At 37.6% G+C, this 16,601-nt stretch overlaps 1 protein-coding gene and 1 long non-coding RNA gene across 24 annotated transcripts in view; one reads left to right on the plus strand and one right to left on the minus strand.

Annotated features, from left to right (window-relative positions):
* Window positions 1-16,601, minus strand: part of CNTN4 (contactin 4) — a 916,127-nt gene that overhangs the window by 100,129 nt on the left and 799,397 nt on the right. The window lies entirely within an intron of this gene.
* The window catches only part of LOC102153282, a 172,003-nt gene that overhangs the window by 54,776 nt on the left and 100,626 nt on the right, over window positions 1-16,601 (plus strand). For 6 of the 11 annotated variants that reach the window (XR_005374698.1, XR_005374699.1, XR_005374688.1 and 3 more), the window contains one exon: window positions 2,048-2,151. The exons of 2 other annotated variants lie outside the window; for them this stretch is intronic. This is a non-coding gene — a long non-coding RNA (uncharacterized LOC102153282). Of the gene's footprint in view, window positions 1-2,047; window positions 2,152-5,267; window positions 5,547-11,275; window positions 11,416-16,601 lie in introns of those variants that run through there. 3 more of the 11 variants (XR_005374693.1, XR_005374696.1, XR_005374695.1) reach the window with 3 other exon arrangements.

Here is a 16,601-nt window from a genome sequence, read left to right on the forward strand (position 1 = left end):
ACCACTAACTATCTTTCAAAGTGGCTGCACAATTTTTTCATTCACTCCAGTAATGAAAGAGAGTTACTGTTGCTTCAAATCCTCACCAGCATTTAGATTTGTTATATTCGAGATTTTGGCCATTATAGTGTAGTATTATCTCATTATTGTTGTAATCTGCATTTTTCTGATGACATTTAATGTGGAGCATATTTTCATTTGATTATTTGCCATTTGTAGGTCTTTTTCTTGTATGTTAAGGCCTTTGGCTCATTAAAGTTGGGTTTTTTGTTTTCTTCTGGTTGAGTTTTAAGGTTCTTTGTATATTTTGGATAACATTTTTCATTTTTGATATTGGTGATTTGTGTCCTTTTTTTTTCTTAGTTAACCTGTTTGAGTCCCTGTTTCAGTTCTTTTGAAGATATACCTATTAGTGTAATTTCTAGATCACGTGGTATCTTATTTTAAATTTGAGAAATCTCCATACTTTTTTTTTCATAGTGGCTGCATCATTTTATGTTCCCACCACTATGCACATGGGTTCAAACTTCTCCACCCTATCTTCCATACCTTCTTGTATAGGCAGTTGTGCCTAGCATCCACTGGTTCTAACTCTAAAAATAGCCATTTGAAAATGCACTCCTCTTCTAGTCTCAGCCATATGATTTTGTTAGGTTTCACTACTAAACCTTAGAGTGAAACATGGGACTCAGGGTTATAATGATCACAGAATTTAATGTTTTCTGGTCATAGTGACTGGTTAGGGATGATCACATGACCCAATCTGAGTCAATGATCTGCAGTGAGCCTGTTCTGGGACTTTGTGGAAAATAATTCTTATTTCCTTCTGTAATTAAATGTCTACAGTTTTAAGGTCTGGAGCTGCTGCAGCCATTTTTGGCCATGAGGAGAAAGAGTCAACATGATGGAAAGACCAGCTGAGTCTATGTTTATTTTGTCACTTGCAATGAGAAGTGGTCTAATATACTCCACTTGACTAATCCATGCAGGAATCATTTACTGTGGTGATAGCTGAGTCATGCTAGTAAATACGATTTATATGTATTTCAGACTTGAGTCTTGAGGAATATTTTATCTTTAAGGTGGATTTTGCATCTAGTCTGCTCATTATGTGTGACTTTTAAAGTTCAGCTATTAGATTTTGGTGAGCACCTGGCTGTCTCTCCTCTGCCTACTATTTTGTAATGGTCCATTTAATTTTGGAATGTTTTATAAGACTTTTCATGGCAGATTTGCCTTCTTGATGAGTTCTGCTTTCGCCAATATTAAAATTAGATTGCACCGCTGGAGAACCTACCTGCTGTTATCTGCCAGGAGTCCCCTCAAAATATTCCAAGTGATGTGGGGAGGGAGAGGGTGTATGGTTAAACATCAGTTTTACAACCTGCTGAATTCTGACAGTAGGAATTCTTGTGGTGAGAGAAAATAATTAGAAAACAAAAGCCAAGATTTTAAAATCTAAACAAAACCATCCAGAGACAAGCTCAAAATTAGTACAGGCACAGAGGATGAAAACACTAGAAAACTCCATATGGTATTATTGTAATTACTCACTAGACCTAGACTACATGACTATAATGTTATTACACTACAAGATTAAATGCACTGAAGCCATAGGTCTTTGCTATTCATCCTAGGCATAAAAAGTTCTGAATCTAATACATGAACAGCTTTCCCCCTCAGTGAAAAGAGGAAGGAGTCTGGTGTTGTTGGCCTATTGATTTGGATGACACATGTTCTCTGAACCACCTAGAGGGATTCTCTGTAGACTGAATGAAATCCAAAGGTCAGAGAAAAAAACTGATAAATATAATTGCAATTTCCTTGCAGCACCATATTTGATGACAAGACATTTGACATAGTGACAATTTAATATGTGGAAAGGGGGGAGAAAGACCAGACATACTGTCCATCTGTAGTAATTGATCTTTTGCAAGTTCCCAATGGGCACCGGGGGACAACTCTCATAAATAGCTTCTTCATGTAACCCAAAGGGAGAAGGTGAAAGACCTTGTTCATTTCGGTGAAGTTTCCTCTTTCTCTCTAGAAGACAAGCTGACATAATGACATCAAGCAGAGGGACCAGAGTATGCTGGGTGATGTGTAGGCAATCAAGTTAAGGTTTCTGAATGAAAACTCAATCTCCTTCAGGTCAGTTTTATAAAGCTGTAATTATCTTTTATGACATCCAAATAAATCTCCATTTTGGAAAGAATTATGCATATTTTAGAAAAGTGAATTTGGGAATGAGCAATTCAAAACTCTTCCTTTTACTGTGTATTATAGAAACTAAAGGCAATTCCAAAGTTATCAATTTAATTTAGAATTCCTTATTGCTTAGATAAATGGTTCTAAAATTTTTATCTAGAATCTTACTGTAGTACTTGGCATGTGATGTTATTACTAAATATTTGAGTGAATAAATTGATGAAGTAATGACTGTATTAATCAATGAATTCCTCAGGGTGGTTTGGAGAAGATGTCATTCAAATCAATAGGCCCAACAAAGCCTGACAGCTTTTTCTCAGCTTTCATTGATGGGAAAAACATTTTACATATTGGACTTAGAACTTTTGTGACAAGGATAGATAGCAAAAACCTAGGTAGATGTTGAATAGACTATTAAATATACCACTCTGGAGTTTTTGGAAGAAGTCTGGGCTGATGATCTAAACTTGGATTTGCCCAGCATTTAGATAGCTTATCAGGCTATAGACTAAATGAAGATAAGACACCTAGGAAGAGGAGATAGAGAAGAGGTCCCAACACTGGGCACTGGGTCAGTTTAGAGGTTGTAGAGATGAGAATACACCAGATCACTGAGAAGGGAGGCCGGAGTGTAGAAGGAAACCCAACATCCTGGATAGTAAGTAAAGTAAGACTTTTATAATGGGAGGTGTGATCCACTGTGTATCAAATGCTGCTGAGAGGCCAAATTGAAGAATGAGTACTGACCATGAGATTTGTTAATCACAGGTCATTAACCTTAACAAGAGTGGTTTCAGGGCAGTGGAAGGAAAGTTTTCTCATTAGGGTAGTCTGCTAGAAATGAGGTGCACAGTTGGGATGCATTTGAGGGCAGGGTGAGGTGATGAGGTCAGATCTGGGTATGTTGAGTTTGAGATCTCATGAGATATTGATATGATGGACGTTGTGTTTTGAAGTCAAATAAATCTATAAATGAATTCTGGCTTTGCCACTTACCCTGTAGGGCTATCAGTAGGTTAGTTAATTTTGATAAGCTTTAGTTCTGTCAAGTATAAAATGAGCATAATAATAATGAGCTGGAATACTTTGGAGAGATTTAGACCCAGTGTATGTAAAACACCTAGTATATATCAGAACTTGATAATGATAGTGGTTACTGTAACCATGCTGTTGGAAGTGCCCAAAATATGGCTGCTTAGAAATTCCCTTAATTTCTACTGCAATTCTCAATCAGAATCCTAGTCTTGCTGTGGTTGATGTAAACTTCATGCAGCAAGTTAAACAGTGTTTCTCAAGAAGATACTGAAACATTGAAAACTACTATTTGTAGTGACTTAACAAAATCATATTTTGCCATATGATTGAGCCATAAAAATTAAAATATGTTCTATATTTACATTATGGAATGATATCTACTATATACCTTAAATAAATAAGTCACGTCATAAAATAGGTACATCGTAACTTCATTTTTGTAAAAAATATGTGTAGATTTGCAATCTATAGAATAAAGCCTCCAGAAAGCTTTACCATTTATAAAGCACTTTTTCATCTTTTTTTTAAAGATTTTATTTATTTATTCATGAGAGACACAGAGAGGGGGAGAGAGAGAGGCAGAAACACAGGCAGAGGGAGAAGCAGGCTCCATGCAGGGAGCCCAATGCGGCGCTAAACCACTGAGCCACCCGGACTGCCCCAGCACTTTTTCATCTAATGAAGTCTTACCAGAACACCACAGATATTTCTTATTTAGTCTATTTTAAAGACAAGAATTAAGCCTTAAGTGTTTAAGGCTAAATAGGTGGCAAAACTGGGCCTCTGGACTCCATTCCACACATCTAGTCCTTTTCATGGCCCTGCAATTGTGCCTGCTTGCAAGAGATTTTGGGACTAACTGTTCAAAATACCATGGGAAGCTGTGAGCCTGGACAGGCCCCATCTATATCTATGACACCATCTGACTAAGGCTTTGGATATGGCTAGTTTGGGGAAAAAAAAAAAAAGTAGTTCTTATGCTTTCTCTTCTCCTTTTCTACCTCTGCTTTAAGAAGCTCTCTACTGCAGGGGCAGCAGGACTTCTCTCCAAGATGTGGGGCTTCAAGCCAGGGTTAACATCTAGCCTTTCTGGGTGACTCCCAGAACCTGCCAGGCACATAGGTATAGAGTTGGGAACCTCTTGGGTCTTGCCATAGCCGATGTTAAGTCTGTAGAGTTTCCTGTAGTCCACCCATTTGCTCTAGGCACCCCTAGCGCAGGGACCCATGTGGCTAGTTTGGGGATTAAAATCCTGGCATTCCAAAACAAAACTCCATTTTAAAATAGCATTTTAAAGGTAAAGTTACTAAAGGCATACATTCATACATATTATAATTTTGACACTTGCAATAGAGGATTTGTAATGAAAGTAATAAATGGAACTGTTATAGAGAAATGAGCCAAATTTGTTATTCTGATATATACATATGAAGGACTGAAAGTTTCCTGGTGAGAAATTATAAATAAATATTTATATTTATTATCTATTAAGCGCCAAATACTGTGTTAAGTGCTTGAGATACCATGACCAAGACAGGTAATTCTTTCCAGGAGACAGAGTGGAAACCAGTAACTATAACCTCAAATGCTATAAAAGAAGAGTGCATGGGCTATTAAAATAAAGATTAGGTCATCTAAGGATTTGGTAAGGCCTTCATGCAAACTTCAAACCAATTCATCCAAGAATGGTGGGGCATCTTTTATCCCTTCACCGCCAGAAGGAACTGTCAGGGGAACTCAAATGAGAACCTCCGACGGGACGGGGTCACATGTTGCCTTTGATATTGTGCCCCAATGCTATCCTAGTGCTGTTAGGGCAAAAGGCACTCATTTTGCTGAAGAAGGTCTATTGCAACATCTCTGAGCTCTAATGTCATGCATAGAAGTGGGCAAAGGACCCCATCTGGCTGTCATTGGGATGGGAACGTGCTCATCACAGACAGTGGCAGGCCTAACTGCTGAGCACAAGATGCTTATATAACAAGCTACTGATGTGTTAGGGGCTTCCTAAACTCATTTGGCAGGTTCAGGACCATTGTCCAAATCTCCCTCAGCGAGAATCAATGAAGCAGAGAAATACAATGACTCATTCTGTGAGGATACAGATGCCAGATAACCTGAGTCTGCACAAAGGCATCCAAAAGATTTCATCCAGGGAACTTCACAGATTCCAGTGTCATAACCAGAATGCCAAGTACATGCCCATGGGAATGGGCAGCATTACACTCCAGTGTGTGCTCTCCTTCTTTGAGAAAAGAGCTCTCTGGAGAAGATGCATCTGTAACACTTCCAGGAAATCCTTCATCTTCACCGGCTCAACAGCCCCATTCTTCTGGATGAGGTATTTAGGTAGGTAAGTGTGGTTAAGTCAAATGCAACTGCTTCTGTGAGGCAAAATGTTTCAAACTGCCCCCAGAAGGTTATAGATATTCAAGTTAGCAAGTTGTCTACTTTGAATGTGTTAAGATGTAATCATTTTAAGAACTAAGATAAATGCCCAAATGCCATTAAAGAGTTGCTTCTTTTTTTTTCTATGTGGATTTAAACAACAACAAAAATCTTGTGGCAGATTATCCATCTGTTTGCCTATACCAGTTAGAGTGTTTAGGTTATATGTAACTGAAATGGACTTCAGTTAATTTATTGAAAGGATTATATGATAGTTCACAATCTGGAAAGCCTGAACAGGGCTGAGGAAGAAGGGCAATCAGTAGTAGCTCTGGGGATCTAGATTAGAATCTAAGGGGCAGTATCCCCAGGGAGCTGCCATCAGAATGACTCTACTCTAACCATGCCCTGCCCATAGGAAAGTTCTGATTCCTGAGGAGGGAGAGTCTGGCTGGCTCAGCCTGTGCCTGCCCAACGCCCCCCCCGCCCCCCAACAGTAAGGAAATAGCATTTGAACTGAGAGATCCAGGAAGATTACAAGTAATGGGGAAAGGCACTTCCTGAGAGAATGATTGAGATGCTCTTATCAGGAAAAAGAAAAACTAGTTGCTATGCAGATAAAATAAATTTCATAATATCCAAACTCTTTCTGATATCCTCATTTTTGGTTTTCATGATAGGAGCAAGGTCTTTTTGAATGAAGTAGCATGTCAGTTGAGATGTAGGACAAGAGGAAGCGGGCCACTGAAGATCAATGAGAAGGGGGTTTCAGTCAGGGGGAGAAACAAGCACAAAGGCCCTGAGGCAGAAAAAAAAAAGCCTGATATCTTTGATTAGCTATAAATCCTATGTGGTTACAGCTAAATGAAAGAGCTGGCTAATGGCAGATATTGTCAGAGAGACAAGCAGCGGCTGGGCTATGTAAGACCCTCCAGGGTGTGGCAAGAAGAAACCGTGTCTAAAGTGAATACAAAGCAAGTAGAGGAGCTTATTAGCTGTCTACCCATAAGCAAGATACTTCATATCACTGAGATTCAGTTTATCTTCTTTAAATGGTCTAATGTGTAACCCTTATCAAGAACCCTCAAAGAAAGCTGTGTTCTAGAATTCCAGATTTCTTTTATTAGAAACATACTCTGGGACATGGCTTATTTTACATGACATCTCCCAAAAAAGTCTGATGCATTACCTCGCAATCCAGTACATGATTCTTTCTTTCTTTCTTTCTTTCTTTCTTTCTTTCTTTCTTTCTTTCTTTCTTTCTTTCTTTCTTTCTTTCTTCTTTCTTTCTTTCTTTCTTTCTTTCTTTCTCTCTCTCTCTCTCTTTCTTTTCTTTCTTTCTTTCTTTCTTTCTTTCTTTCTTTCTTTCTTTCTTTCTTTCTTCTCTTTATTTTTAAGATTTTATTTATTTACTAAATGGAGACACAGAGAGTCAGAGACATAGGCAAAGGGAGAAGCAGGCTGATGTGGAACTCGATCCCAGGACTCCAGGATCACGACCTGAGTCAAAGGTAGATGCTCAACCACTGAGCAACCCAGGCTTCCCTACATGATTATTTCTGCCATCAAATGAATTTGTTGCAAAAGTGCCCAAAGTAAACAAGTAAATTAATAAGAAGGAAAAAGAAAAAAAAATCTCTTTGGTTTTTAGACTGCATTGGATTTCAAACATACAGATGCAGGACTACAACCAGTACCTGCATGTAAGAGTCTTCCCTGATGGCTGACAATCACTTTCCCTCCTCCATTACTTGTCCCTCCTCCCTATTCCATTCCTTTGAGTCATAACATCCAAGTAGGCTGGCATGAATATAAATAATTCCTACTCAGGGTTTTCCTTATTTTATCTCCTCTACTTTGCATCATGAACTTTAGTTCCATCCTTCCCCCAGGTTCTGTGGGCTTGAACATATGTGTATGTTTGCAGATCACAAACCTGTCAGTTTTAAAACATAATGGGACCAACTGGGAACATCACCGACAACCAAATGCCACAAAGAGAACAAACCTTCCTTGAGTTGCTAGGTCAGAACCTGCTCTAACAAAGTGAGCCATGAAAGCGCCTTTATATAGTAAGTTGTTTAATTAAGATAACAGATGTTACTATTATACGAGTCCTAGTGAGCCACTATTTAATTGGACTCTCATTCACATGGCTGGTGACTGGTAAAAACCAGTTCAAACACCCATTTTCCTTGTATGAGGCTTCCCCTCCCTAAATTAAATTGAGTAAACAATGTACCCAGTGCACAAGCATTTAAAAGAGATAGCTTTAATGGCACAGGAGTTTAATATGAACATTAATGTTAGAATAAAATAATTTCGTACTTTAAAAGGCAAGTTTAATTCTCTGTTTTATCTATCAAGCACTAACGTAGGCTGACAACCACCTGCTCAGGAAAACAGCAGAGAAAACCTTCACTTGGGTATTGTTAGATGCCTGGTATTTATAATGGGCGAGGGATCTGGATAGACCTTTTACGCTCAGATTTTAATATAATCTGGAAAGAGGGATAATTGACAACCTGTCATGCATGTCAGTATGACAAATGAAACAAAGACAAAAAGAGGAGGAAAAACACCAGTGGATTAACAGAATCTCCAGGGAAGACAAAACACAGTAATTCTAGTATTTAACCATTCATGGGAAAATGAAAAGCTCACTGTGCTGTGTATTAGAAAATGGGCTCTTGGCTAGGCTGCCACAGCTAGTCTGATTCCAAACCATCTTGTTCTTCCAAATTGTCTCTAGTTACATAAAGGTTCAGAGCTAGCTCTAGATCTACAAATGTCATTGCTTACAGGGGCCAGGTGGGTAATATAAATGAATAAAACAGGTAAGAATAAGTTTTCATGACAAATTTTGCTTATATATGAAAAACAGAATATTCATTGTAAACATAAGAAAATATACTCTTTTTCTGTATTTTCCTAAAATGTATGGACCTTTGGCCAAGCTTTCTTATTTTTACTTTTTGATAGAGAAATAGATACCAGAAATATGTAGCTTTTATTTTAACTCTACTGTAAGAAAAACAATAATGCAAGAGCAATAATAAATGGCAACTGACACTATATCTTAATATAAGGTACAAAGTTGTGTGGCTAACAGGAGATTTCATGCCCTGATAAAAAGATAACTTGTTTCTCAGCTCCAGCCAGTTATTGCCTATTGAAATTCAGGCTGACTGTTACTGATGATCCAGTTTTTAAAAATAAGTCAGAAATCTGGATTACATGACATATTCCAAATTTTAATGGTTAGAACTTAATTTAAGAAAATTAAACATGATGCCAGCTAATATACAATGCCTGCCAAAGAAAACCATTTTGCAAAACAGATTCAGTGAACTCTTGGCTGGATGACTTTTGGGACCTTCTGGTGGTACCTTTCTAGAATTTAAATACTACTCTTGATATAAAGCTTTACTGCCAGCACAAGAATGGGAAGAGGTTTCTTTAGTTTATACATATTGTTACATGAGAACGTATATGCTAACACTGAGTTGTGAGAGCTGCTATGAGTCATCTAACCCCACTTTTCTACTAAATGTATAATAAAAGTGCTGGGGGGAACCAGTCATTTCCATAGGTTGAAAAGCCATGCATGACAATGTTTGGGAGAGATTTTTCAAATCCTATTCTGCCTGTGATTGTTTTTTTAAAAGATTTTATTTACCTGCTTGAAAGAGAGAGAGAGAGAGAGAGAGAGAACAGGAGGGAGAGGGAGAGAGAATCTGAAGCAGACTCTGAGCTGAGTGCAGAGCCCAATGCAGGGTTCGATCCCAGGACCTCGAGATCATGACCTGAGCTGAGACCAAGAGTAAGGTATTTAACGAACTGAGCTATCCAGGCACCGCTCTGCCTAGGATCCTTTCCTCCATCACTTTACCATTTTTTCTTCCTTCTATAATTAGTGTGTGATGAACCATTTCCTGTGACAGAGATGTGTTACAGCCCTGAGGTATGCTGGGGGAGTAGAAATAGGTTGAAAACCACTGGCCTATTAATCTCTCATGCTTCATCTGACCCTAACTTCTCAGAACCAGAGATGACCTTAGCACCATGAAAAGATAGATTTCCTTCAAGGAAGATAGGAATCTCTGGACCCTACACATGGTGTACTTACTATGACTTATATATGAATAGTAGAGAACACTTCTATCATTCAAATCTTCTCCAAATGAATGTGGATCCATGTAGTCATGTTTGTAAAACAGATTCTTCTTCCTTTCTTTTAGCGTTTATTTTCAGGGCTGACATATACCCACCTTCTTGGCAAGGGGCATATATCCAGTTAGGCTAACTAAAGGGGGCTTTGTTCATGCAATTCAAACTACAGAAAAGAAACTCACTATTTGCATAAAAAAAAGTCACAGGTATTAGGCTAAGAGTCTTGGTTGTTGACAGCTTCACAGCCATGTCCCTCACTGAAGAGCCCTCTGTAGTGGGGGAATTGCCTGTACAAGGTAACTTATCTCCCTTCTATGTGATAGGCTGAAACTGGTGAACTAGTGATCTAGGGTTTCAAAGACCAGTCCCCCTTGCCTCAAGATGGAACCACTCTGAAGGGCAATCCAGTTCTAGAACTATCAATGGGATTCGCTGAAGCCTCAAATGCAACTGCATTGACAGGTAGCTTCTCCTTTTGCTCAGTTATTTCCTCATTTCCTCGTGTAGCCCCAGTAAATATTCTCTAGCAAACCTTCTATGTGCAACTTTCTATCTCAGGGTTTATTTCTAGGATATGCAATCTAAGACAGTAGCCTTATACAGGCTTCCAACAAGCTTCAAAGGAATGTTCATAGTATTTTTTTTTTTTTTACTTCAATTCAGTTGCCTCAAATATTTGTTAAATAAGGATAAAGACCATTTGAAATTTAAAACTATTTGCTTATACATAGTTTCTTTTATGCTTTGCTTTGTTTTTGGTAGATGTTTAATTGAGTTCAGTATTCAGTGAAATAAAATCACTGTATAAATTCACGATTAAATACCAAATGGGTTTATGGAAAGTAGAAATGATAAAAGCTCCATCATCAACATCATGGGTGTTGGCTTTGAAATATTAGAAAGCAAATGAATGTGCTCTGATAGAGGAGGAGCTAGTTTACTGTGTTCTAGGCTGGATAGTATTCTGAGCTTTAATTCCATTATTTGGGTTCAATATTTTTTATTTTGTGTTACAGTGCTTCCAATCATAAAATGGAAAGTGTAATTTCTACTCTATCACAAAATGTTACTGTTAATATAAATTTAATACAGCAAGTGTGATGTTTGAAGGTGTGCAGTAAAAAGAAGACAAAGCAAAACAAAATACAATTCATTTTTCTTTGGGCTACATTCTTACCTTGTGACTCTGGTTGTTTGAATAATAAAAGTAAAGGTGATTAGTAAAGAAATCTTAGGAATAGCTCATCAATGGTGTTTTGTTTTGTTTTACAATAGGACCACAATCCCATTATTATATAATCATAAATACAAATGCATATATCCATAGGCAAAGTGTATACTATGTGTCTTCCTTCCAGAAAAAGCAAACACTTCCAAGCCACTTGGTAGATAACTGTGAGCATTATTAATATTATCTAGCATTCTAAAAATACATAGTATAATGATTTGAATACCACTGTTGTCTTTATAGCCAAGTATTTACCAATCAACATAAATTGCTGGGTGCCAAATTAAAGAGGAAGATGAAACCGCTCAGAAATTGCTGAGTGTTCCTGCTTAACTACCTTCAAACTTTCAGCCTCTGCACACCTTAAGAAACCAGGAATAAAGCTTTGTTCTTCCTTAGCTAATTGTAGGCTTGTATCATTCATACTATTATTCCAAAAAGAAAGAGCTGGTCTCTTTTCAGTTCAGCTATTCAGGTATAATACCTAACACTCTTGTGGAAAAATATGTCTGGAAAAACTTGAGACTGTTTGTAGCTTTTGCCCAGCATACCTTATCTTTGACTCTGTGGACAGGAATCACATGTGGGCTAAATGCTTCAAAAGCCTGTACACTGATTCTCACATGGAAATTGCATATTTGTACCATCCTTCAGGTAGCATTCCACCATGTGTCTTAATGATTCTCTTTGGCCTATTTTATAGTATAGATCTGGTCTAAACTGGTATTGTAAAATTGGTAACAGAACAGCTGTATCTCATATTCTTGCTAGTAATTACAATATTGAAATTTCTTCTAGCCAGCCCTTAGTGCAATTCTGTCCATGACAATTAGTGATGGAATTTCTAAAGTAAGTGAACACATATATTCACTTACATCAGTTTTCCAAAGATTTTTTCCTCCTGAAACCCTTATCTCTTGAGGTATTCTATGCAATAAAACTCATTTCCAATTTGGGAAACATAATTCTTGGAAATTCTCCATGCAAATAATATCCTAAGGGTTCTGAGAAGGTCTGAAATATAGACCCTGCATTTCCTACTTACTTGATTGCAGAATACTGCATTACACAAAATGCATCATCCCTGTCCCTGTCCCCCCCAATCCTACCCCAAGAACTAGAAAATACTGTTGTAAATACTTAAAAACTTTACCCGTGGGTCAAGCCTCTCCATTAAAAAACAAACAAACCCAAGTATATAGTTGGCTCTACCTCACAGAAAGGAATTCACTAACTTGCCCTTTATCAATGTATGACTTGCCAACTATATGAAAATTTTGCCACATCTATGAAATCTTTTTTGTATCTACTATAGTAATTGTATCTCATGAAGAATATTTTTTTAAAGTTCTCTTATGAGGCAAAACAATTGCTTTTAATCTTATAAACACTATAGCTCTTTTAATTAATTATGTTTCTCTCTTTGATTAGGTAGCAAGACAACTACATCCAAATCTATGAATTATATGGAGTGTATTTCCATGTACTAATTTTGTTTCTGATCTTTTCCATTTTTTTTCTGATAATTTCCCATTATTCCCACACCCTAAATTATTTACTTATATCTTTTCTATTGCTTGTATTGTTTTTGTAGGCAACCTCCAATCCTTTGTGCAATGTTCATTGATTTCTTTCTTCATTTATTCTACAACTATTGAAGAAATCTCACAGAAGTATTCCTGTGCTAGCACTGGATAAAAAGCAGTGACTAAAACCAGGTCCTGTTCTCATCCAGCTTACACATCAGATGGGAAAGATACATAATAGTCAGGTAGAATAAGATACACATGTGTAATCACAAATTACAAGGAAGGAATTGAAAAGGAAAGTAGGCATTGGTGATCTAATGGGAAAGAAGATACACTTGACCTTAGATATCTTGGCTCTTAAGATCTGTGAGGGAAGGTTACTGAAACAGAACCCAGAAATAAGAAAATAAGGAGTCAGATCATGTGGTCCCTTGAACATCACTGTCAACAGCTTAGTTTATATTTTAAGGGTTAGTGATGAGATTTGATTTATGTTTTAAAAAGACCATTCTGGTTATGGTGCAGAGAACAGGTTGGAAAGGGGTGAGTATAGAAGCAGGGCAGTCAGTTAGGAGGTGTCATGGACTGAATATTTGTGCCTCCTCAACATTCTTATGTTGTAATCCTAACAGTGTAATGGTGTTAGGAGGTGGGGCTTTGGGAGGTGATCAGGTGATGAGGTGCAGCCCCAATGAATAGGATTAGCACTCTTATACAAAAGACATCAGAGAGTTCTCTCCCTCATTCCATCATGTGAGGACACAGTGAGAAGACAATTGTCTAGGAACCAGGAAGCTGGCTCTCATCAGACTCTGAATCTGCTGGTGCCTTGACCTTGGACTTCCAGCCTCTAGCACTGTGAGAAATAAATGTGTGTTGTTTAAGCCACCCAGTCTACGGTAATTTTTTTATAGTAGTCTTCATGGACTAAGACGGGGCTGCTGCAATAATCCAACAAGAGAGGATAGTGGTGGGGCCAGGGTACCGGCTGTGCAGATGGAAAAAGGGGATAGATTCCATATATTCTACAGATGTAGAATTTTCTAAGTTTACTAATATACTGGATTTATGGGCTGTTGAAAAGAGAGAAATAAGAGATGATTTCTATGTTTCCAGCTTAAGCAACAAGAGGGAGAATGAGGTAACTGGGAGAACAGGTTTTAGGGTGGAGGTTGGTGGCAGCAGTGAGTTTTGTTTTGGACGTGTTAAGCCCATATTGCTCAGGGGAGATAAGGAACTGAAGATGTACATTTGGGAGTAGTTAGTGTAGATGGTATATAAAGGCATGGAAGGAGACAGGATCGCCTAGGGACAGAGTGGAGGTAGAAAAAAGGAGGCAAAGCAGATAAGGAAGATGAACAAATGCTGACCAGAATGTTCTAATAGACAAAAGAGGAAGGAGAGTTTGACAATCTAGGAAAGAGCAGGGATGGCTGAAGGAGTGAGTCCTTGAGAAAATGAGAAAGGGCTATAGTAATTTTAAAGTACATTGTTTTTCTTTCTTTCTTTTTTTTTTTTTTTCGGAGTCAGAACATATTGAATTCACCTGAAAAACATTTTTCTTGGTGTTAACAGCAGTCAAGCCTCATTTTTTCTTTAACAACTTTATGCATCCTTTGGAACAAACCACCTCTTTTGGAATAAAACTTTTTAGAGCAAATCAATATGTGGGAAAGTCAACATATGTGAAAGCAACTGAAAATATGAAAAGCACAATCCAAATTTTAATTTCTATAGTATTGACCACAGAAGACAATCCAGATGTCTTTCTCTGAAGCACACAATTGCCCCCCTTACCCCACATCCACACTTTCAAAAGATGACATTGACTCTCATTTTATTGAAATCATGGTCAAGGCCATATTACATGAAAGTCCTCAACTTTCTCTTTCATACTATTACTCTGTGTCCTTGCCCATCCTCTGTTCCTTCCCACAGTCAGAGAAGACATGTTCATCCCTCTTTCCCATAACAATTTATTTCATATCCAATATCCCTCTGTCCCCTTGAGAATCATCTCCCCTCCCTTATATCTTTAACTCCTTCTTTACCAGTGTGAGCTCCTCAGACTATAAATATACTCCAGTGTTCTTCGTCTGAGTAAGGCTCCGTGCCCCAAATATGTCACTCTCCTCCAGTATACCCAAACATCCTCTTTTGATTACATAACATCTGCAAAAACTAGTTCTGCACCCAGCTGCTTATCATCCACCCAGTAGAGCTTTTGCTCTTATTGAAAGTATTTATTTCTAGTCTACTTTTTTTTTTTTCTAGTCTACTTTTGACTTCATTATCACCACACCAAATATATATAGTTGGTCGTCCTCATTCTTTATGACCTCTCAGTGACATCTGGCAATCCCTATGTATGACACTCTCTCATCTAGAATTTCACAACACTCCAATTTCCTGGTTCTCCTCTTAGTTTTCTGATGAATTTTTTGGTTTCTTTCTCTCTCTTCTGCACTTGACACAATTCAGAAAAGTCTATTCAGAGCACTTTAGTTTTCCATCTTCTCTCCGTGAACCTTATTCACCCATATCACTTCAAAAAAGATGAGTTGGAAAGCTATGTTTCCAGTCTTGATCTGTCTCACGAACTCCAAACTGTCTGTACAATGTCCCACAAGCAATGATTTACTGGTTAATGTTTAACCACTCTTTCTCTGTGGAAAAAATGTCCTGACTTGTGCCAGTTTCCATGGTGTGAATATTCCCATTTTGGTCAATGTCAAACTACCAAAGTGACATCAGTAACATGGACCTGGGAAGAAAAGTGTCCAATCAGCTCTTTCAAGCCTGTGCAAGTAGGCTCCAAAATACTACCACGTGACAAGCCCTTCATATTCAATAGACTGAAACTGAGTTTATCATCTTCCCAAACTGGTTTATCTACTTCCAGAGATGATAAATAGGCATTAAGAAACTCTTCTTTCTTATCGGCTGAGGGATTCAGTCCCATTTTTTGTTATATATTAGGTAAGTGATCTTGCTTGATGGAGGAATATATCCCATCAAATAATTCATTGACACTGAGCTGCTTCCAGCATTGCCAATTTGCTATACATGATAATTTTTAAAGGCATGGAGGGTTAAATAATTTATGCTAATATTATCAATTATTTGTTTTCTTTTAAATTTTAAAACTCCCATTTTATGATATAATTATGTTGTTTCATGGGGGAAGGATGGTTGAATTACAAAATATTTCTTATTCTGGGGAGAGTAGGAGGGACTGTATACATTAAAACACACACACACACACACATATACACACACACCAACTTTGTTTAATAGAGTCTTTTACTCACCACCTGGATTTCTCATCAGGAAACCTATAATTCTACTATATGTACCCTCTAGGTGCCATATGTTGTAATTATATAGAGAGCCAAGTGTTGCTCTAATTAGATCATTTGGCAAAAGGGATTTAGAAACACTATGATGGATATTTACTAGTAGAGATCTAATTAACTCTGGCATATCTGTGACTGAAATATGAGGATAAGACTATACAGCAGAAATATAGGGTCAAACATAGTATATGATCCTAGACCTTCAATATTTACATAGCATCTATACATCTGAGCAGTCTAGCAGATTTTATTTCTAGAGATGACAAAGTTAGGAGGAGCCCAAATTATCTGCCTTGTGTCTACTGAGAAGGCACAAACACTGCATGTCTGGTTTTAATATCCAGTCACATCACTTCAGTTCTAATTGCTCTTAATTACATGCCACTTTGGTTTGAATATTTTCATGATCACTTAAATCCATTTGACGCTACAGAGCTATTTTCTCTGAACAAAGGCACTGCTGAGGTAGTTCAAGGACTTAATTTACCTCTTCTCTAAGGGACTTAGATGGTTCTAACCTAGCCCTGAAATCAGACCATGTCTCCTTCCTCCCAGGAAACTATAAAGCCGTGGATCTGAAGGCTGCCAATTTATTATTAAAAATATGAAACAAGTAACAGTAAAAGCTTCTTCTGGCCAGTCACCTTATCCATATTAAAGGCACCAGCAATATTCTACTGTTTT

The sequence above is a fragment of the Canis lupus genome, chromosome 20 (assembly GCF_011100685.1).
Source record: "Canis lupus familiaris isolate Mischka breed German Shepherd chromosome 20, alternate assembly UU_Cfam_GSD_1.0, whole genome shotgun sequence".
NCBI lineage: Eukaryota > Metazoa > Chordata > Mammalia > Carnivora > Canidae > Canis > Canis lupus.